Below are 24,080 nucleotides of genomic sequence, written 5' to 3'. Positions count from 1 at the left end.
CGATTCCTGGAATCCTGGTACAAAAATACGAGTGTTAAAAGCTAACATAAAAAACGCAAATGCAAAAAACTGCAACCAGTTACTTTTTTGTATATTTATTTATTATTCCTCGAACCGATTTTTTAACCTTTTCAGGTTCATATTCAGATGGATTTCTAGAAGTTACATCACTATTTCTAACGTAATGCTGGTTACTGGCTCTGCGACAAGATGAAACACGCTTTAATGTATCGCAATGACTGTTGTTTATCTGTCGATATGGATGCAAAATTTAGTGTTTTACTCACTGCGACAGTATGGGCGGTTTTCTTCGTTAGTGTCCATTTGTCTGCTTCCCTTCTTGATGTCCAGGTGGTACGTCACTTCAGACTCACTTACGCTAACTGCGGTTCAAGTTTCCGTAGTTTAAAAATTGTACGTTGTCGACCTATACAACATTATTAATTTTGGTTCCTACTGGCATCAGCTATCAAGGGTTAAAAATTCGTGACACAGTTTTTCTCCACCCTGTATATTGTGTTCGAACATTATGGATTACCGTGAAGAAAACGGACTATTGACGGACAGTCAACATAGATTTGGAAAACATCGTTCTTGTGAAACACAACTAGCTCCTTATTCGCACGAGGTGTTGAGTGCTATTGACTAAGGATTTAAGATTGACTCCGTATTTCTGGATTTCCCGAAGGCTTTTGCCACTGTAACACACAAGCGGCTTGTAGTGAAATTGCGTGCTTATGGAATATCGTCTCAGTTATGTGACTGGATTCGTAATTTCCTATGAGAGAGGTCACAGTTCGTAGGAATTGACGAAAAGCCATCGAGTAAAACAGAAGTGATTTCTGGCGTTCCCCAAGGTAGTATTATAGACCCTCTGCTGTTACTTATCTATATAAATGATTTGGGAGACAATGAGCAGCCATCTTAGATTGTTTGCAGATGACGCTGTCGTTTATCGACTAATAAAGTCATCAGAAGATCAAAACAAATTGCAAAACGATTTAGAAAAGATATCTGTATGGTGCGAAAATTGGCAGTTGACCCTAAATAACGAAAAGTGTGAGGTCATCCACATGAGTGCTGAAAGGAATCCGTTAAAATTCGGTTACACGATTAATCAGTCAGGTCTAAAAGCCGTAAATGCAACTAAATACCTAGGAATTACAATTACGGACAACTTAAATTGGAAGGAACACATAGAAAATGTTGTGGGGAGGGCTAACCAAAGACCGTGTTTTATTGACGGGACACTTAGAAAATATAACAGATATACTAAGGAGACTGCCTATTCTACCCTTGTCAATCCTCTTTTAGAATACTGATGCGCAGTGTGGGATCCTCACCAGATAGGGTTGACGGAGTACATCGAAAAAGTTCAAAGAAGGGCAGCACGTTTTGTATTATTGCGAAATAGGGGAGAGAATGTCACTGAAATGATACAGGATTTGGGGTGGACGTCATTAAAACAAAGACGTTTTTTCGTTGCGACGAAATCTTCTCGCGAAATTCCAATCATCAAGTTTCTCCTCGGAATGCGAAAGTATTTTGTTGACACCGACCTACATAGGGTGAAACGATCACCATCATAAAATAATGGAAATCATAACTCGCACGGAAAGATATAGGTGTTCCTTCTTTCCGTGCGCTATACGAGATTGGAATTATAGAGAATTGTGAAGGTGGTTCGACGAACCCTCTACCAGACACTTAAATGGGATTTGCAGAGTATCGATGTTGATGTAGACTATTCGCGCGCGTTGTCATCCATATGAATGTTTATATGTATGTACATCCATTTTTATTATATATGTGTATGGACATTTCATTACACAAATGGCTCTAAACACTACGGGACTTAACACCTGAGGTCATCAATCCCCTAGAATTAGAACTACTTAAACCTGACGACATCACACGCATCCATGCCCGAGGCGGGATTCGAACCTGCGACCGTAGCAGCAGCGCGGTTCCGGACTGAATTTCATTACACATAAACTGTAAGTACAAGAACAGCTATTTTAACTACATCACCACAAAATTGGAACTAGTTTCGACAACCATCGTTAGGCAGACTTGGTGACGATACGTAATATGGGCTTACAGTTACCTGAAGGAAAAGGCATACGCTGATGATACAAAGTTATATGAGGACCTGCTTAACAGCAAGTTGGTCCACATTTGGGAAGCTATACAGCAGTGATTCTGCGTGGAATGGTTTCGACAAGTCTTTGGTAGTTTTCTGGAAGTACGTAGCATCCGATGTCAAGGCACAGGTTACATGATACCTACAAATCATGGGCCGATGGTTTGTGGTCGTAGAGCTGGCGCCTGATAGCTACACAGGCATGTTCCATCGGGTTCAGATTAGGCGAATCTGGAGACCAAACCATCAACGTGAGTTCGTTAGCATGGTCCTAAGACCATTTAAGCGTGAGTTGGGCCACGTGACACGAGCAATTATTCCGTTGGAAGCCGCCATCGACGTTGGAAAGACATGAAGTGTGAAGCAATGCACGTTGTTGTTGTTGTGGTCATCAGTCCTGAGACTGGTTTGATGCAGCTCTTCATGCTGCTCTATCCTGTGCAAGATTCTTCATCTCCCAGTACCTACTGCAATCTACATCCTTTTGAATCTGCTTAGTTTATTCATCTCTTAGTCTCCCCCTACGATTTTTACCCTCCACGCTGCCCTCCAATACTAAATTGGTGATCCCTTGATGCCTCAGAACATGTCCTACTAACCGATCCCTTCTTCTGGTCAAGTTGTGCCACAAACTTCTCTTCTCCCCAATCCTATTCAATCCTTCCTCATTAGTTATGTGATCTACCCATCTAATCTTCAGCATTCTTCTGTAGCACCACATTTCGAAAGCTTCTATTCTCTTCTTGTCCAAACTATTTACCGGCCATGTTTCACTTCCATACATGGCTACACTCCATACAAATACTTTCAGAAATGACTTCCTGACAAATCTATACTCGATGTTAACAAATTTCTCTTCTTCAGAAACGCTTTCCTTGCCATTGCCAGTCTACATTTTATATCCTCTCTACTTCGACCATCATCAGTTATTTTGCTCCCAAAATAGCAAAACTCCTTTACTACTTTAAGTGTCTCATTTCATAGTCTAATTCCCTCAACATCACCCGACTTAATTCGACTACATTCCATTATCCTCGTCTTGTTTTTGTTGATGTTCATCTTATATCCTCCCTTCATGACACCATCCATTCCATTCAACTGCTCTTCAAGTCCATTGCTGTCTCTGACAGAATTACAATGTCATCGGCGAACCTCAACGTTTTTATTTCTTCTCCATGGATTTTAATACCTACTCCGAATTTTTCTTTTGTTTCCTTTACTGCTTGCTCAATATACAGATTGAATAACATCGGGGAGAGGCTACAACCCTGTCTTACTCCCTTCCCAACCACTGCTTCCCTTTCATGTCCCTCGACTCTTGTAACTGCCATATGGTTTCTGTACAAATTGTAAATAGCCTTTCGCTCCCTGTATTTTATCCCTGCCACCTTTAGAATTTGAAAGAGAGTATTCCAGTCAACATTGTCAAAAGCTTTCTCTAAGTCTACAAATGCTAGAAATGTAGGTTTGCCTTTCCTTAATCTTTCTTCTAAGATAAGTCGTAAGGTCAGTATTGCCTCACGTGTTCCAGTATTTCTACGGAATCCAAACTGATCTTCCCCGAGGTCGGCTTCTACTACTTTTTCCATTCGTCTGTAAAGAATTCGTGTTAGTATTTTGCAGCTGTGGCTTATTAAACTGATTGTTCGGTAATTTTCACATCTGTCAACACCTGCTTTCTTTGGGATTGGAATTATTATATTCTTCTTGAAGTCTGAGGGTATTTCGCCTGTTTCATACATCTTGCTCACCAGATGGTAGAGTTTTGAGTATGCACGTAGCCCACAATAATGTTCATTCACTTCACAGCCTTAATAGTGCCTTCAATTATTGCCACAGGGCCCATAGAAGCCGACGCGAATGTCCCCCATGAAATGGCACTGTCCTCGTCGGCATACGTCCTTGGCGCAGTCAGTGTTCCGAAACCCACTCCTCTATATGATGACGCGTTTCGGACCCAAGCCATCGATTTCATGTAACAAGAAGGATGGACATCATACATCTTATCGCCTTCTTGTGGTTTAACCATCCCTCAGCCATATTCCACAGATATTGACGACACGCTTTGGCGCAGGCTGATACGTAAAGGCGACGCTACACAGGTAATGTGTTTTTAGGTCGCCAATGGTGGCAGCGATCGGACACAAAACATTCGTGACCGGAAGTCAGCAGATAGTTTTCCTGGCCTTGGCCAACACATTTGTAAGAGCGAGGGAATTGGTGGTAGTCTGAGTATTGCGTATCAAAACTGAACAACTCTATTGAAGAGAAGAACTAACAAATTTGTTGCCTTCTGCATTCCACTCGTGATATGCTATCATTGCTTGGAAGACTGTGTAACACGACGACTAGGCGAAACGCGGAGAAGCCTCGGCACAGAGTCGCGAGTCATTGGAGAACAAAGCGCAGCTCCATTTAGTGTCACTGGGTTGTAACGCCGGAAATGCATATCCTCCTATTTCCATCTATTGTACTATAAATTTGTTTTCCTTATTTTGTTACCTGAAGGTATGACATTTCTGTGTCTTTATATATTGTAATTGTTTTACTGTTTGTATATATATATATATATATATATATATATATATATATATATATGCATTTATGTTGATTTGTTTTGTGAATAATATTTGTATTTATACGCTGGGTCTGGCCTAGGGAAAACTATGCTATCGTACGAATACATCGATAGGTCGTGTGGAGAACAAGAGTGTTTAGGATCTTGGGTAGTGTTAACTCTGTCGCGTGGAGCGCGGGCATAGGGGGTCTCCCTATAGTAGCGAGTGGAGCAGGTGTGTTGTGTGAAGCTCCCGCGAGTTGCCGCGCTTTCGGGGTTTGGCAGCATGTAATTGCGCTCGACTTGCGATGATAGTTTCTGACATGGTGTCGCGGACGGGAAGCATTAGATGGCGCACATCAAGAGCCCGTTTCGTCTGGTGACCGTGTCGAGAAGAAGGCGCGCCAACATCCAGCTTCTGCAACAGCGACAGCCGACAGTGAGTGACTATCGCCAGCTCCTCGATCGACGGCTTCAAACCTTCAATCAACCAACAAAGAAGACTGGAAGCGCGTAAAGTTTTAGAACTGTATGGCAGACCTCAGCTTTTCAAACTTTTAAAATGGTTGCATCACAAAATTACAGCAACTTAGCATGAACCTTTGTTGCTCATCGTCCCAATTGAATTACCAAGCAGGTCCCTTCCTTTTCTGGAATGAACCCGAGTGTCGTTGAAATTCAAACGCCAGCATCATTCGATTTCATTGCTTTAATTTCAAAGTTCAGTTAAGGTATTCATAGCTGGCTACAATATTTAGATTACACAAGCACAAATTAAGAGTGCGAGTTTTGTTACCGTATTTTAGCTTACCTGTGACTGCAGCTCAGCTTGGTACGTACTAAATTTTACTATTGTTAATTGTTCAGAATCATTTAAATCAAGTTCAAAGTTAAATCTCTTATTTCTACATTGCGTAGATTCAAGTAGCTTTTGAAATGATTGTTGAGGTAGTCCAAGACTAACCGTATTTTACTGAATTTCGATGTGCTTCAGAAAGAAAGCTCACTATTAACTTCAGTCACTAAATTAACTTTCGATTTTCCGGTTTTATTAATCCTTTTGCTAAATTAAGTCAGAGAGTAGCGAAATTTATTACTTCTGACAAACTTTGTTTTCACACTACACGTGTCAACCTTCAGTTGCCACGCTTCTAGTGCTAATTATATGTGTAATAACCTTTCTTTTTCAGTTACTGTAGTAATTGTCGTTAGGACTGGCGACCGTAATTTCCCCCAAATCTCAATATCTAATTACCGCTAGTTAATTGTTAACGTAACGGCCGCACATTTACTTTCTTTATTAACTTTACCCTTTTTCAAAATTAATTTCCACCAGTTTCATTAGCATTTTTCCTTTCATTTAGATGTAACCCTTTCCTCCCTCTTTACCGACAAATTAACTTCGGTGACGATTGCTTTTCTCCAAATTTCCATTAGGTACACGCGGTTTAATTTTTCACTGTCATTAAGGTCGATAAGTGAGGGGGAGGTTACAGGGTGCGCGGAGTAACCAGTCTCGTGACTTCGGGATTCACGGTGTCGCCATTTCAACGGCAGAGAAAGCCACAGGGTCGCACGAACACGGCGGCTACACCTCACACCGCGGGCTGATATTTAACGCTGGCCACTGTCTGGAACGACTCCTTCACTTCTTCAGGTAAGCTCAGTTTTATCGAAACTAACTGGCAATCTCGGCGTTGCCCGGGTATTCATTTTGCCAATATCCTATTAGAAACGAAAACAAAAAAAGGAAGTTTTTTCTTTCATTTCAATGTATTCGTGAAAGCACCTTTGAAATTGTGACAGTTTCTGCACGCTCGGTGCAGGCTGCTTCGGCATGTGTACAACACGGTTCTGTAAACGTCTGTATGGAAAAGCTTTTTCATGGCTCTAGAAATGGCTATTGTTTTCGTATATGGCCGTTTGCCAGGTGTGAAACATTCCTTAAGTTGGACCGACTGTAAGAATGTCTTAGTAAAAACTGACTAACTCCGTCCGAACAGGTATCGGAAGTCCCTAACGGTACTGATCGACAGTCGTGTCATCCTCAACCTATAGGCGTCATTGGATGCATTGTGGTCAGCACACAGCTCTCCCGGCCGTATGTCAGTTTTCGTGACCGGATCCGCTATTTCTCAGTCAAGTGTCTCCTCAATTTGCTCCTCAAGGAATGAGGGCATCCCTCTTGCCAACAGTGTTCAGTAGACTGGGCAGTCATCCATCCAAGTGTTAGCCAAGCCCGACAGCGCTTAATTTCGATGATGTGGTGATACCATTCTTGTAACCATTCTGTGTATACATTATTGTAACAACTATTTTACGTCCTGTGTGTCTAATTGGTTATCGCTGGTCTAATTCGGTATGCAGTGGTCGGGCCATCGCGTATTAAAGCAACCGCTGCATTGTCCTCCTTAGCAGTTAGTGTTCGTGGATTCGCAACGGTGCTCAGTTCACTGCCACCACCTACCATCGCGGGTACAATTTCTGTTTTCATTATTTGATATATAAGATATATATTATATATTACTACACCCCTCTAATTCTGTTACATGTTGATATTTCTGTATGAGGTCTGAAGATGGTCTAAAACAGGCCGAAACCGGTAACCTCAAACAGGAAAAAAAAGTTTCTTGCGGTTAAGGCTATTTATGTTCATTTTAAAGTAATAAAACACTCGCTGTTCTGTAAGAGAAATGTTCTCAAAATTTAATGGTGGACGAACATGAAACACAATAAAATTCATTACTGGTCGTGGCTGAAATTGTATGCATTTAACAGGCTTCAGAGCATATAAACCAACCTGATCTAATTCCCGAGAAATGGATCTGGCAGAGACACGTGTACCGGCAGCAGCTGTAAGAGCTGCACCTATCTGCGACCGCCGACGTACTTCCGCATAACATTTCCATCTTCAGCGGATTTTTTAATCGTGAGATGACACTTTTCGACACTCTCATTACCAAGGCTAAAGACTAACTCTTTGACCGACAACGAACCGTCCAACTGCTCTACCGCGACCGTAAGCACTCAAATGATGGCTTTCAGACAGTTGCCGTACCATACGGAATGTCGGTTGCACAATAACCCTCATCAAGTACAGTACAGCATGAACTGTCGAGTGCACACAGAGCGTTCGTGCATAGGCTTCGCTGCAGTTAACGTTTCCTGCCATCTATATTTCCTTTTACTATCATTGTTAGGGTGCCGTTTGTTCCGTAGCGATTGCAACTTGTTCCTTAGCAAATGTCAGTTGTTCCTTAGCAGTTTTGGAACACCCTTCAATATTTATATGTCCCTTACGAGGTATATTCTCTCACTTATGGTGAGACGTTGATGAAATTTAGCAAAAATGTCAATTTTCGATTTATTTTTTATTTGTTAGTACAACTCATGGACAATAAGTTCCCAAAGTTTCAATGTTGAAATCGCATCCGATGTGCCTGAAAATTAATTAAAAGTGTGACGCGGCCTCCCTGGAACGCCAAGTTCAGAGGGATAACAACCCCTACATTCACAAAGAGAGGCTTCCAAATTGTATCCTGCATGTTGTTACGTCCACTTACAGGTTTCTGGCTGATCCTGTACTTCTCAAATAGTGTGTTCATGGCAAAATCCAAAATCCAAATGAGTCTCTAAATTCACTCATATGGAAACGATGCCCTAAAAACACATTTGCATCTGCTACAGTTGTCAGAATTGCAACGTATGAAGCAGTTATTGTATTTAATGATGGGAACTTCGGAAGGATGAAGGTATTAGAAAGAATGGGCTTCAAGATAGGAAATTTTACTCAAGACATCCTGAGAAAAATAGATTTACAGTGCTGAAAAGTCAGTTGAAGACCTGGTAAAGGAAAGAAGACAGACAACAAGAAACCAGAAGAGAAGCCTTGAAGGGAAAGACGACCCAGAATACAAATGAGGTGCCTTCTGAAGAAGTGTCATAATGAAAAGTGTTAGGTTGAACTTTAAGTTGCGTTTCCTGAAAAGTTTCTCTTTTAAAGTTTATGTATCTTTTCCCCAGATTCTATGAATGCTAGAATTATGAAATTTTGTACACGTATTTCTGTAAAGCTAATAAACGTTGTCTCAAGAGAAAATTTTGAAATTCTCATTGCAAGCTGAGATACGGGGCAAAGTACTTGGAATTTTGCATGAATTTAAAATTGTACTTGTGGAATTATAATTTAAAAATTACGAAAATTCTCCTGTTTGTCCTATTCCAAAACCCTCTTGAGAGAAACTTCCAACATATAAAGAGATGAAACAGAGAAATTTTTGTAGAAATCTCTTGAATACTTTCTGAGAAAAAGGAACATACATTATTTTTTGAAAATGAAACTTCAAATTTCATTCACAAAAAAGTTGAATATATATAACAAAAGAATTTTGTATCTGAATGTGTTACTTTCATGTAGAGCGTGGTACAAAATTTCATTGTCATATCTCCAAAACTGTGGATTTGGTGTATTTTGGAAATAGCGTGTGGTTTTAATTAACGTCCCCCCTTAAGTATATTGCAGGTAGAAGGTACCTTTTGTAAAATGGTAACATTTGTAAGTTACGTGATTAATAAACAGAGTTATTTAACCATTTTTATTTCATAAGAAATTGTATTTAGTTTGCCCCGCACCTCCGTGCCACAAAACTATGTCGTCGTCATCGTTATCGCTCATGTTCTCCCTCTCCCATCATCTTACCCCTCCCCCGAGCCCCCCCACTCGATCCGGCACCCCACTCTTCTCTTTCCGTATTGCTCCCACGAAACATTCAAATGTTTTTCTCGGCCACTCGGTGTCGTTATAACGAGACTAAAGAAATAAAGTGACGTACGCCCGTTCGTAGCAGTCTGACGTAACGCGTGGAGTTGTGCCTCTGCAGTCAGCAGTTAGCGATACTCGTGCGGCGGGGTTTGCATAAACAGCCGCTCGGCACGGCACATATGCAGGCGATGAGGCAGCCACTGCGGAACGCCAGTAAGTGGATCTCTCGCCTGTGCGGTCTCGTCTGGAAGCTGACCAGCACCCGCGCTCGCCATCGACCGTTTTCTCACTATTTAGACTGAGAAAAGCGCTGGATACAACGGCTGAGATTAACGCAGTGGCTAACAGGTTAGAGAGATTTCAATGACACCACTTCGTTAGTGATTTTTTGAAATATCCTTATCGCAGCACATCTTTCATTAAATTACCTTTCGTACCACATTATTTATGCAGTGAGATATTATCTCAGTGTAGACATGCTGACGTAATCTACTATGCCTCCAAGTGGCGTGTGTGAAATGTGGCGTACTTAGTAACCCCAGTAGATGAGGGAAGTCTTCCAGCGTGAGAAGCATCGAAGGTTTTGTAGCACGTGGAAGACCACTAATTCAGGTGCAAATGGTAGCACGGTTTACTACCGTTAATAACATAATCACACTGTAGTGCCTCTTTTAAATCGTTGTACGAGTGACAAAACGGCTTATATCGAAATATATGACCGTGAGATAGAACAACAACCGGAATCGTTCGGCAGGAGGAAGTACACAGGACCTGACGAGATGCCAACAGGATTCCCTCTTCAAATAGCAGTGCATCGTAGATGTCTGGAGTAGTAATATATATATATATATATATATATATATATATATATATATATATATTTAAACTCATTCCCGTTTTCAAGGTTGGTTGCCGGGCAGATGCACAAAACTGACGTTGGTCGGTTGAACAATTTTGGAACATGTTTTAGGTTTTACGCTCGCGTATTACATTTCTGGAGACCGATAATGTCAGCTGTACGAACCAACATGGTTTCCGTAAACAACAATCGTGTGAATCGCAGCTCGTTTTGTTCGTCCACCACACCCAGAAGGCGGTAGATACCGGTGCCCGTATACATGCCGTGTTCCTTGATTTCTCGCGAGACATTCAATTTGTTTCGCACTGACGCCTAGCGGATAAAATACGAGCGTACGGAATAACAGACCAAATGTGTGAATGGATTGCAGAGTTTCTACAAAATAGAGCAGAGCATGTCATTCAATACAGAGAGAAGTCTTCAGATGTAAAAGTGACTTCCTGTGCACCCGAATGTAGCTGTATAGGTCTGTTACATTTCACAGCATATATCAATGACATAGCAGGCAATATCTGAAGTTTCATGAGACTTTTAGTGGGTAATGCTCTTGTATATAGAGAAGTCACAACGCTAGAAATTTGTAGCGAAGCGCTGGAAAATATCCAGAGGATTGCCTCTTGGAGCAGGGAGAGGCAATTGACCCTCAATATAAACAGATGTAGAGTATTGTGTATTTATAGACAGAAAATTTCCTTACTGTATGAATATACGGCTGCAGAACAATCACAGGGAGCAGTTATTTCCATTAAATACTCACAGTATGCGAACGGAGCGATTTAAGGTGGAACGGCCATATAAAACTAATCGCCAGGTATGGCAGGCCGAAGACTAAGATTCATTGGAAGAATCCTTACATACTGACCACCAATATGGGTACCGCAACAGATAGGACTGACATAGGAAATACAGAAGATCCAAAGAAGAGCAGCGCGTTTCTTTACAAGTTCATGTAGTTAGAACGAAAGCGTTAGAGAGACGATCAACCAATTCCAATGACAGACGCTTCAAGAGAGGCATTCCCAGAGCGCACGTTCCTAGAAGGATCAACAAATATATTTCTTCTTCCTACGTATATTTCGCTATTACGTCACGAATATAAAATTAGATAGACCGGAACCCACACGGCGGCTTCCCGTCAGTTATTCTTCCAGCGAACTGTTCACTACTGGGACAGGACAATTGGTACGTGACAGTGGTCACAAAATAGCTTCTGCCACACACCGCAAGGTGGCGTGCGGAGTATAGGTGTAGATGTAAAAAGGTAACTATCGAGGTCTGAAAAATGGGAAAAATCTGTATACAAAAGATGTTTGCTCTGATACTTCGAAAGTGCCAGGAACAAATTAATTTATAAAAATTGACAGTGCTATTGACGAATAAACATACCGAATGACAACTGAAGTTAGGCTACAGTATTTAGCTAGCTATGCAGCTTGACAGAGGATTGGTCGGTCTCTATCTACATCTACAGGTACACTCTGCAAATCATTGGGAAGTGTGTCACAGTGGGTACTTAATATTGCACTACATGTTTAGCTTTCTTCCCATTGCAATTTAGCATGGAGCGCGAGGAGAAAGGCTCGTAACTATCTTTTTCCGCCCTGTAATCAGTCTAACCTTTTCCTCACGACCTCTACTGGAGCGATGCATAGGAAGTTGTAGTGTATTGCTAGATTCCTTACTTATGACTCATTCTAACTTGGCTTCCAAGACATCTCTGTTCAAAGCTAGGCCGAATATGCCGGACATAAACCGAAAATTGCGAAATAATACTCTTGAACGAATTTATCAATCACTACCTTCATTCAAATGGCTCTGAGCACTATGGGACTTAACATCTGAGTTCATCAGTCCCCTAACTAACCTAAGGACATCGCACACATCCATGCCTGACGCCGGATTCGAACCTGCGGCCGTAGCAGTCGCGCGGTTCCCGATTGAAGCGCCTAGAACCGCTCTGCCACTGCGGCCGGCTGACCTTCATTGCAATGAACTTTTTCCGTACGTACTGTGTTTCACTCCACCAATTCTCTGTTGCCTTCGAAGGGCTGAAGAATGAAACCTGTTTTACAAGTCTACGTTCAGTATATATGTTCAAAATCTAACATATTTTGAGAAATAGTGTAATCCAACTTTATTTTGTTGCAAAGTTTGAATTTTCGTTCACAATCACAGATCTGTAATTGTACTGCATTCTATGATAAAAAACCTGCGTGTGTGTGTGTGTGTGTGTGTGTGTGTGTGTGTGTGTGTGTGTGTGCGCGTGCGTGAGTGCGTACGTGTGGTGTGTGTGTGTGTGTGTGTGTGTGTGTGTGTGTGTGTGTCGGGGGGGGGGGGGGTGTACTCGAAGTACTTACTTACTACTGTAATTACAGTTCGATGCAGGGACTGTATTTTCGAGAAAAAGAACCCGTTGCCCTTGACAATGTACGGTCGCAGGTTCGAATCCTGCCTCGGGCATGGATGTGTGTGATGTCCTTAGGTTAGTTAGGTTTAAGTAGTTCTAAGTTCTAGGGACTGATGACCACAGATGTTAAGTCCCATAGTGTTCAGAGCCATTTGAACCTTGACAATGTTTCTGGTTTGTCTTGGTCCACCATCTTTGGTCACATTGTATGTTTACATCTCATATTCAGAGCAGTAGAAAGTTATATTCGTATATTACAAAAATACGCAATTTAATGTGATATATCACCATAAAGATCTTATCCAAACACCTTCTTCCTTCTTAGAATGGTGTTTGGTCAGTTTGTCTCTTGTCTCCAATGTTTGTGAGTCTGTGTTTTTATATCGTGTTTTTTATTCTGGTTTTTTTTTTTTTTTTTTTTTTTTTTTTTTGTAGGTGGTTATTTGAACTACAATTTCACGGAGCCTTGGCGTCCGAGCTTCGGTTGGTAAATATTGTAGCGTTCTTCAAAACTTCGTTTTTACTTAACCTGCGGTATGCTCAGTTGTAATGAAAATTAAAAGTACTGTAATATTACTAATAATATCGACTGTAGTTTCTAGTGTATAACGGGATACAGTACTTTGTCCCCCCATAAAACCGAGCTTTCCAAGATGAAAGACACTTGTAAAAGCGACAGGACATGACAGTTCATTTTATGAACGCACATAATATCAGATTGAAATACCAACAATAATTACCCATTTTAAAGTTGGAGATGTCATTCTAACACTTGAAAAGCTTCATAGAACAATCTGGATGCGAAAATATTTAAGTTGAACATTCGCTCTGCTTCACACTAAGTTTAGGCCTAGAAAGTGGAATTAATTATTAGGTTGGTGCGTAAGTGTGTAACATTTTTCCATAAGTTCAATAAACACAACAGATGCACATAACAGAGACCTTAACCATCAACAATATACCCTCCTTCACTGTTCACAACAGTTTGCCAACGCTGGGGTAACTGTTTGATTCCGCGACTGTAGAAATCACGTCGTGTTGAGGCGTAGAGCTCGTCGAGCCATGTTCGGAGCGCATCTGCATCCGGAAAGGAAGTTCTTTTAGGATTGCTCGACAGAGGGTGGAAAAGACGAAAATCTGAGTGCGCAAGGTCAGGTGAGTGAAGTGGGTGCGGAATGACTTCCCAGCCTAACTTCTGTACAGTGTTTTTATATAGCAGAATGCGTGAGGGCGTTACCGTGGAGTGCCATGACTTGACGCAGTCCTGGTCTTTGTTCTTGGATTGCATCTACAAGACGTCTCTGCTGTTGTCAATTAATGATATCAGTGATCGTTACACCTCGGCGAAACAATTCGCAGTACGCCACACCGTCACTGTTCCACTATATGCATGACATTATCTACATGAAGATAGTAACTGTTCCGAAAGAACAGAGACCAATGATGACCATACAGATTCTCTAGAAAGAAATGATAATTAATCGAAACCCTCAACTGCCAACAGGTGTTGTTGATATACGTCAATGCGGACAGCTGAAAATGTATGTTCCGACGGAGACTCGAACCCGTAATCCCCTGCTGCCATTGCAGACGCTCTGTCCATCTGAGCCACCGAGGGCACAGAGGATAGCGCAACTGCAGGGACTTAAACGTTTCACGCTTCCCGTGAGACCCACATTCCCAGCTGTCCACAACCGACATTCGTAATGTTCCTAAAGAATATTTGCCCATTCACTCGGGGGGGGGGGGGGGGGGGGGGCGCTTATGGGCGCTCACCGTCGAGGTCATCAGCGGCCCATTCACTCATTACTCGTGCCAACTAAGGTGACGATTCCCGTAAGAATTCGGGCAAAGTGTGCGCTTTCGCATAGAAGAAGATCATTGTAGCATTTGTACACACATTCTCGACCATTTGTTGCACATATTTCAATCTCTGCTGTCCTTTTTAGTTTCTCCCATACTATCGCTCCCTCTCGTAACACTGTGGGAGGTCGTTTTACATTTTATTCTTGTCTGTACTCGGAAGGGGATTGACGCTCTAGATTAATTAATTGAATTCTATTAGGCGTCGATAAAATGTATGCAAATGTAATCTCTGACATGTGAAGGGGGAATTTATGAATATTAAATAAAACAAAAATTATAATAACTTCGTTTTATTGCTATATAGTGAATATTAAACAGCGGCAACCTGTAGCAACATTCATAATAAATTATTGATAAACAAACAAACGAATGGCAACCGGTGGCAACTTTACTCTAATATCCTTGGCATATCTGACGTAGGGTTTGGGGGGAAAGCTAACAATGTCGCAAGCAAATTACTTATAATTGCGGAATGCCTAGAGATTGTCGAGAGGTTACTGGAAGCAACTCCCACTAAAGAAAGGAAAAGCGTCCCATCTGTGGGGCAAAGCCGAAAGCAAACTGTCCATTACTGACAAACAAGGGCGCCCGTACCTATGGGCAATGAGTTGCCGTCGGCCCCTCCTAGGTGCCAGAGAAAGGAAAAAATATAGTGCATCCAGGTGTTTTTCTTTCAAGAATACGATTTAAAAGTCAATATTACACAGGTTTTCAACATGGGTGATTCGATTGCCGAGGCTAATATCTTTCAAGTGTTCTATTGTCTCCTTAAAAAATGACGTCAAGTTGGTGATGTTTCCTTGTTAGAGCGTATTCTATCAGCCGATGCAGTGTTTTCCTCATCATTCTGCGGAGAACCACCTCTTTTCTTATTTTATGAGTCCACCTAATTTTCAACACCCTTCTGTAACACCACATCTCAGAAGGTGCATTTTTTTCGAGTCCGTGATTCGTTTCCACGCAGTTTTGTGTTCGAGACGTACTTTCTCAAGTTAACATCTAGAGGGTTCTGTTCACTAGGAATGTTCTCTTTGCAGCTGCTGCTCTTTCACTTATTCTCCTTGCTTCGGCCGTCATGCGTACTTTTGCTTTTAAAGTAGCAGAATTCCATCACTTCGCCTACTATCTAGCCTCCAGTGTACCGTTAATCTCATGTCTGCTCCTCCTCAACACTTCCATGATTATCTCAGCCTATATTCTGTGCGCAGAGGAATGTTCATGAATTGGGCCTGTAATTATTTCTCACTTGGATCGAGAATAGCATTATCTTTAGCGGATCTTCTCATCGATTTCCTTTCACCCTATGTTTTAATCCCTCTCCTGTATCTTTTTTTTATTTCTATCATAGTTTCTTCGTTATACAGATTGAACAGTACGGAAGAATTACTGCTTCCCTGCGCTCGGCCAGTTTTAGTCAGAAGACTTCCCTGTCGGTCTCCCATTCTTATACTTCTCCGTTGTTTCTCGGACATATTGTGCATTATCGGTCCTGTCATTTAGCGTATACTGATGTTTCTGAAGGTTCCTAACATCTTGGACTTTTGTACGTTGATGAACGGTCTTCCTTTATCGACTAATCATCTGAAAGAGCCTTGATTTTTCTTAAGCCTCGTTTCAGCTGTCAAAAGCAACGCAAGAACTGCCTCTCTAGTTTCTTTACTTTCAGTAAAGCCAATCTCAGCGACACACAACAGATAGTTCCATTTTTCTACCTACTGCTCTTGTCAGTAACTTGAATGCACGAGTTGTTAAGCTGACTGTGTGATAATTATTGCAGCACCACATCGAGGTCGAAGTTGAGAGCGGCAGTAAAGTTATCTGCTCACGTATAACAAGTATAGGTGAAACCAATTTAATGGTTGGATGTTTTTGCCGGCCACCCGATTCCACTGTGATAGTTCTAGAGTCATTCAAAGAAAGACAACGGCAACAGCGCGGAAATACTGAGACGATGCAATACTAGTCAGAGGCGACTTTAACCTACGGAGTATAGACTGGGATGTCAATGGATTAATCGGAAAGGGTAAAGGCAGACAGTCATGCCAAATACTTTTAAACATATTTCCTAAAAACTGCCTTGAGCGGCTAGTACGGCAGCCCAAACGCAATGGAAATATGTTAGACCTTGTAACTACAAATAGGCCGGACGTTATTGACAACTTCAGTATTGAAACGGGGACTACCGATCATTATTTCATTACAGAAACTATGATTAAGGAAGTTCATAAAACAGTCAAGAAGGTTAGGAGAGTGCTTCTATTAGATAGAGCACATAAGCAGTGGCTAGCATTTCACATAGAGAATGAGCTGATGGATGTAGAGGAATTATGGGCAAAGTTTAAGCATATTGTAAATCTTGGTCTGGAGAGTTACGTGCGTATGAAGTGGATGAAGGATGGAAAAGACCCACCATGGTTTAATAACGAAATTCGAAGGATGTTGAGGAAGCAGAGGCTGTTGCAATCTCTGTTCGAAAGGAAACGCAAAAATGACGATGAGCGACGGTTAGTAGAGAGTCGTGCGTCTGTGGAAAGATCTATGCACGAAGTATATAACAACCATCACTGTCATATTTTAGCAAAAGAGCTGTCAGAGAACCCGAGAAATTTCTGGTCGTATGTCAAATCGCTAAGTGGATCTAAGGCTTCCATTTAGTCCCTTATTGACCAGTCTGGTGTGGCAGCTGACGATAGCAAAACTAAAGCCGAAGTTTTAAATTTCACGTTCTAGAAGTCGTTCACACAGGAGAATCGTACAAACATACCGTCATCTGACCATCGGACAGACTCCCGTATGGTCGATTTAGTAATAAGTATGCCTGGCGTATAGAAACGACTGAAAGATTTCAAAGCAAATAAATTACCACGTCCAGATAAAATGAAATGTCGTGTGGCTGGGGCCTCCAGTCTGGTAGACCGTTCGCCTCGTGGAGGTCTTTCGAGTTGACGCCACTTCGGCGACCTGCGCGTCGATGGGGATGAAATGATGATGATTAGGACAACACAACACCCAGTCCCTGAGCGGAGAAAATTTCCGACCCAGCCGGGAATCGAACCCGGGAACTTTGGATTGACAGTCTGTCACGCTGACCACTTTTTTTTTTTTTTGCGTTTTGTTCGTTATTGATCGTTGTGTTTGGTCGTTGCGGACGTCGCAAGACATCCTGTTCAAGTTCGGTGGTTGATCCTTTCACTCAGTTTTTTATTACAGAAGCCAGCCGGCTCTCTGACCGAACACGCTGAGCTACCGTGCCGGCATCCACTCAGCTACCGGGGCCGGACACCACGTGGAATGCCAATTCGGTTTTACAAAGATATTCTACGGCATTAGCCTCTACCTCGTTTGCGTTTATCGTGACCATCTCGCCCAGCGCAAAGTCCGTAGCGACTGGAAAAAAGCGCAGCTGATGAAAGAACGGACTCGCAAAATTACAGAACAATATCCCTAACTTAGTTTTTCTACAGAATTCCTGAACATATTCTCAGTATAATAAATTTTCTTCAGACCCAGAAGCTTATGTCCACAAATTAGCATGGTTTTAGAAAGCATCGCTAGTGCGAAACTCGGCTTCCCCTTTTCTCACATGATATACTGCTAACAATGGATGAAGAGGAAAAAGCAGATTACATATTTCTAGATTTCTGGGAAGCGTTTGATACTGTGCCCCACTGTAGGCTGAAAACTTGAGCATGTGTAATAGGTTCACAGATGTTTGAGTGCCTCAAAGACTTCTTAAGTTACAGAAACCAGTATGTGGTCCTCGACGGCGAGTGTTCATCAGAGACAAGGGTATCCTCTGAAGTGCCCCAGGGAAGTGTGATAAGATCGCTGTTGTTCTCTGTATACATACATGATTCGGCTATCAGGGTGGGCAGCAGTCTGTGGTTGTTAGCTGATGAAGCTGTGGTGAACGGTAAGGTGTTGAAGTTGAGTGACTGTAGGAGGAAGATACAAGACGACTTAGACAAAATTTCCAGTTGGTGTGACGAAAGGCTTGTAAGTCTAAATTTGGAAAAATGTAAGTACATGCGGATGAGTAGGAAGATCAGATCTGTAGTGTCCTACTTGACACAGTCAAGTCGTTTAAATATCGAGGAATAACGTTGCAAAACGGTCTGAGGTGGAAAGAGCGTCTGAGAACAGTGGTAGGGGAGATGAATGGTCGACTTCGGTTTATTGGGAGAATTTTGGGAAAGTGTGGTTCACCTGTAAAGTTGAACACATGTAGGACGCTAGTACGACCTATTCTTGAGTATTGCTCGAGTTTTTGGGGTCCCTACCAGGCCGTAATGAAGGAAGACGACGAAGCAATTCCGAGGCGCTCTTCTAGATTTGTTACCAGTAGGTTTGAACAACACGTAAGTGTTAAGATGGTGCTTCGGGAACACCAATATCAGTCCCTGGAGGGAGGGCGATGTTCTTTTCGAGAATCACTATTTAGAAAATTTAGAGGATCTGCATCTGTAGCTAACTGCCAAACGATTCTACTGCCATCAACATACAGTGCGCGTAAGGACCAAGATAAGATACGAGAAATTAGGGCTCATATGGAGGCATACAGACAATCGTTTCTCCCTCTGCCTATTAGCGAATGGAACAGAAAGGAAAATAAGTAGTGGTAGAGGGTTCCCTTTCAACACGCACCGTTCGGTGGCTAGCCCAGTATTTATGTAGGTGCAGATGTACGAGGGCTATTCAGAAAGTAAGGAACGACAGGTCGCGAAGTGGAAACCACAGTGAAAATCAAATCTGTTTCATTTGCAACAGTTAGCTACAACTTCCAGCTACTTAACTCCATACTCGCCGATCCGACTTGGACGTTTGTCGTAGCTTTGTACCAACTTTCCAATAACCTCGTTATAGAAGGCAGCCGCCAGTGCTTTCCTCCAATTCTCTACGCTGGCCTACAGCTTGTTGTCTGTGCCAGAATATTGTCTTCACAGCCAGCGGTTCATGTGAGCAGAGACGAAACTCAGAGGGAGACAATGACGGGCTGTATTGTGGGTAATGAAACATTAAAATTGAAAACGATGCAGGAGCATCTTAACTGCCCCTGCAGAACGCGGCTAAGGATTGCCTTGAAGAAGAAAACGCACGACAGCTATGCAATGTTGGCTGCATAGCTTCAGGCGTAATTTCTCACCAGGCCCTAGTACTTGGCGAGAGACCCTATTGTTCTAGGTACCTTTATGTGCGCCCTGTCTGCTCAGAACTAAAAAGAACGACGTAACGCGACCGACGGGCATACTAGAGACACTGCCCAACACACCTGTGCAAAACTTCATCGGATTTTCACTGTGTTTTCCATTTCGCGACCGATCGTTCCTTACTTCCCGAATAATCCTCGTAGATTCTAATTCTGGGATGATTTTTCCTACAGTTTCACTGTTTTGCTGCTCAACAAGTACATAACATAGCTCTGCAGATTGGGAATGCGGCATTTATACCGGGTGTCCCTCCTAAGGGTCAACAGGCGAGTACTTGAAATTTCGTTTTTGCAGCCGTTGCTGGAGTCAGCCCAAAAAATTAATACTCGGCGCCCATTGTCGACGGAAATTATCGCTTTGTTTCTCGTTACAAACAAAATTATTTTAAAGAGGAATTTTACATTCTCATTCCACGAAGTTTTCTCAGATTTGTCTAATGTGATGTTATTTTTATCGATATATATTAACAGGAACAGAAAAACACGATAAATAACCAATTTTCAGCACCAACTAGGCAGCGCTCCTTCATGGCTGTAGCATTCAGCGCGGGCCGGGGCGGTGCTGTTGTTGCTGAGTACTTGTTGTTTACCGAGCTTCAGTGTCCCTGTTAACATACACTGAAGCACCAAAGGAACTGGTATAGGCTTGCGTTTTCAAATACAGAGATATTTAAAAAGGCAGAATACGGAGCTGCTGTCGGCAACGCCTGTATAAGACAACAAGTGTCTGGCGGAGTTATTAGATGGATTACTGCTGCTACAATGGCAGCTTATCAAGATTTAAGTGAGTTTGAAAGTGGTGTTACAGTCGGTTCACGTACGATAGGACACAGTATCTCTAGGTAGGGATGAGTAGGGGATTTTTCCTTACGACCATTTCACGAGTGTGCCTTGAATATCAAATCTCCGACATCGCTGCGGCCGGAAGAACATCCTGTCAGAACGGGACCAACGACGACTGAAGAGTATCGTTCAACGTGACAGAAGTGCAGTCCTTCCGCAGAATACTGCAGATTACAATGCTGCACCATCAACAAGTGTCAAGATGTGAACCATTCAAGGAAAAATCATCCATATTGGCATTCAGAGCCTTGATGACTGCACGACACATAGCTTTACGCCTCACCTGGGCCCGTCAACACCGACATTGGACTGTTGATGACTGGAAACATGTTGCCTGGTCAGATGAGTCTTGGCTCGAATTGTATCGAGCGGATAGACGTGTACGAATATGGAGACAACCTCACGAGTCCATGGGCCCTGCATGTCAGCAGGGGACCCTTCAGGCTGGTGGAGGCTCTGTAATGGTGTGGGGCGTGTGCAGTTTGGAGTGATATGGGACCCCTGATACGCCTAGATACGACTCTGACAGGTGACACGTACGTAAGCATCTTGTCCGATCACCTGCATCCATTCATGCCCATCGCGCATCCCGACGGACTAGGGCAATTCCAGCAGGACAGTGCGACATCCCACACGTCCAAAATTGCTACAGAGTGGTTCCAGGAATGCTCTTTTGAGTTTAAACACTTCCGATGCCCACTTAACTTCGGAGACATGAACATTATTGCTCATATCTGGGATGCCCCCTCCTGCTCGCCGGCCGGGGTGGCCGAGCGGTTCTAGGCGCTACAGTCCGGAACCGCGTGACCGCTACGGTCGCAGGTTCGAATCCTGCCTCGGGCATGGATGTGTGTGATGTCCTTAGGTTAGTTAGGTTTAATTAGTTTTAAGTTCTAGGGGACTGATGACCTCAGATGTTAAGTCCCATAGTGCTCAGAGCCATTGGAAACATTTGAACCCTCCTGCTCATACGGATTTATTGACAGCCCTGCAGGATTTATGGTGTCAGTTCCCTCCAGCACTACTTCAGATATTAGGGGAGTCGATGACACTTCGTGTTGCGACACTTCTGCGTGCTCGCGGGAGCCTACACGATATTAGACAAGTGCACAAGTTTCTTTGGCTCTTCAGTGTATATACTGGGTGGTCAAACAGTCAGTATAAAATTGAAAACTGAATAAATCACGGAATAATATAGATAGAGAGGTACAAATTGACACACATGCTTGGAATGACATGGGGTTTCATTAGAAAAAAAATACAAATGTTCGAAAAATGTCCGATAGATGGCGCTTCATCTGATCAGAATAGCAATAATTAGCATAACAAAGTAAGTCAAAGCAAAGATGATGTTCTTTACAGGAAATGCTCAGTATATCCACCATCATTCCTCAACAACAGCTGCAGTCGAGGAATAATGTTGTGAACAGCACTGTAAAGCATGTCCGGAGTTATGGTGAGGCATTGGCGTCGGATGTTGTCTTTCAGCATCCTTAGAGAAGTCGGTCGATCACGATACACTTGCGACTTCAGGTAACCCCAAAGCCAATAATGGCATGGACAGAGGTCTGGGGACCTGGGAGGCTAAGCATGACGAAAGTGGCGGCTGAGCACACGATCATCACCAAACCAAACATCGCGCAAAAGAGATCTTTCACGCGTCCAGCAATACTTAGTTTTTTTTGGTTCTAATAAAAACCCATGTCATTCCAAGCATGTGTGTCAATTTTTACCTCTCTATCTACATTATTCCGTGCTTTATTAAGTTTTCAAATTTGTACTGACTTTTTGATCACCCGGTAGATAAAATGAATATCGCACTGGACCAGTTTTGGACCGCTCTGTCGAATGGGAACATGAAGTTCCTCTGTTAAAATCATTTTGTATGTATCGGGAAGCAAACTGATGCTTTCCGTCTACACTCGGGGCCGCGTGAAAGACTTTATGATCAATATTAGCTTTGGTCCGACTCCAGTTACGTACTGAGGAAATGAAAGTTTTACGAGGGATACATTCCGAGTACTCTGCTCTATGGAACACATGGGCGTTGGCGATTCGTGGTAGTACAATAATGTAATAATGATTTATTCGGTTTCTTGCTGCAGTCACCCTTGTATATGAGAAAACACCTCCAAAACAGTGAAAATGCCTGCAACATGTAATTACGAAAATGTGAAACACAAAATACAGAGTCCTGCCTAATAGCTCCCTGATTCAGAAGTACTGTAGTGTGTTGCCGTCGCTGCGTGAACAATTCGGCACAACGTTGCGTGCCGCTCTTCCATTGCATGCAGTGAACCCATACACGATATGCATATCTGCCAACTCTCCATTTGTAACCTGTCCCCTGTACCACTGTGTTAATGCACAACTGACACTCCAGGAAAACAAAACCCTGGACAAAACCGAGCAGTACTGAAAGCAAACCTGAGTGTAACGAGGTAAAGAGGACGTTACTATTGTCAACAGTAGTTACAGTGAGCGGATGGAAACAGGTGACACAGTGCATACCGTCGACAACTGCACTGTTGTTTACTATTTTCAGAGCACTACAGATGCAAAGCTAATTGGGACATGAAACAAAACGAAATGGAGTAACTCTGTAATGAGCCGCCCGAGACAGCGAGTCCTACATATCAAATTCCCCAGAAGGTACATATACTGCTCCTGTGCCGATTTTGATGCATCAGTACAATGTTGTCATCCAGCAGACATGCAGCTCAGATTGTTAGAAATATCCTTGCTATCTTACAGACTACTAGAAACATTTTTACCTTTCTAGAACAGGTGTTTGGTTTTAGCTAGACTAGGTACCGTAAATTCGTTCTCTAGTAGAATGGTATGTCATTTAGACTCGAATGAAAGAATTCAGAGGCGAGTTCGTGTGGTGACTACACATACTAAGAATTTCCGAGAGTAACATTATTGCCCTCATTCAGTGCACTCGAAGCAGCATTCAAAACATAACTTGCTGCAGATTGGTTAAACCCACTTTTCTGCTGTTGCTTGATGTGAAATACGCATTATGCTATGTCCTTACTGTTACACTGTAGAAGGAAAAATTCTTAGCCTCACCGTGATGAAGGACAGGTGGCGGAATGATTCTTGTCGGTCACCCCTAGGGCCATGATGCACGTATCTCAGTACTTCTGCAATTTTTCTGCCCTTTGTGGAGAAGAAATTTTTCTCTTGTACCTCTAAGTACGGTTCAGCAGCGTTACTGACGTCATATACATCTATATACACTACTGGCCATTAAAATTGCTACACCAAGAAGAAATGCAGATGATAAACGAGTATTCATTGGACAAATATATTATACTACAACTGACATGTGATTACAAAAAATGGTTCAAATGGCTCTGAGCACTATGCGACTTAACTTCTAAGGTCATCAGTCGCCTAGAACTTAGAACTAATTAAACCTAACTAACCTA

Source organism: Schistocerca cancellata, chromosome 9 (assembly GCF_023864275.1).
Source record: "Schistocerca cancellata isolate TAMUIC-IGC-003103 chromosome 9, iqSchCanc2.1, whole genome shotgun sequence".
NCBI lineage: Eukaryota > Metazoa > Arthropoda > Insecta > Orthoptera > Acrididae > Schistocerca > Schistocerca cancellata.
The sequence above is the reverse complement of the archived record's forward strand: the minus strand, read 5'-3'. Positions refer to the sequence as shown.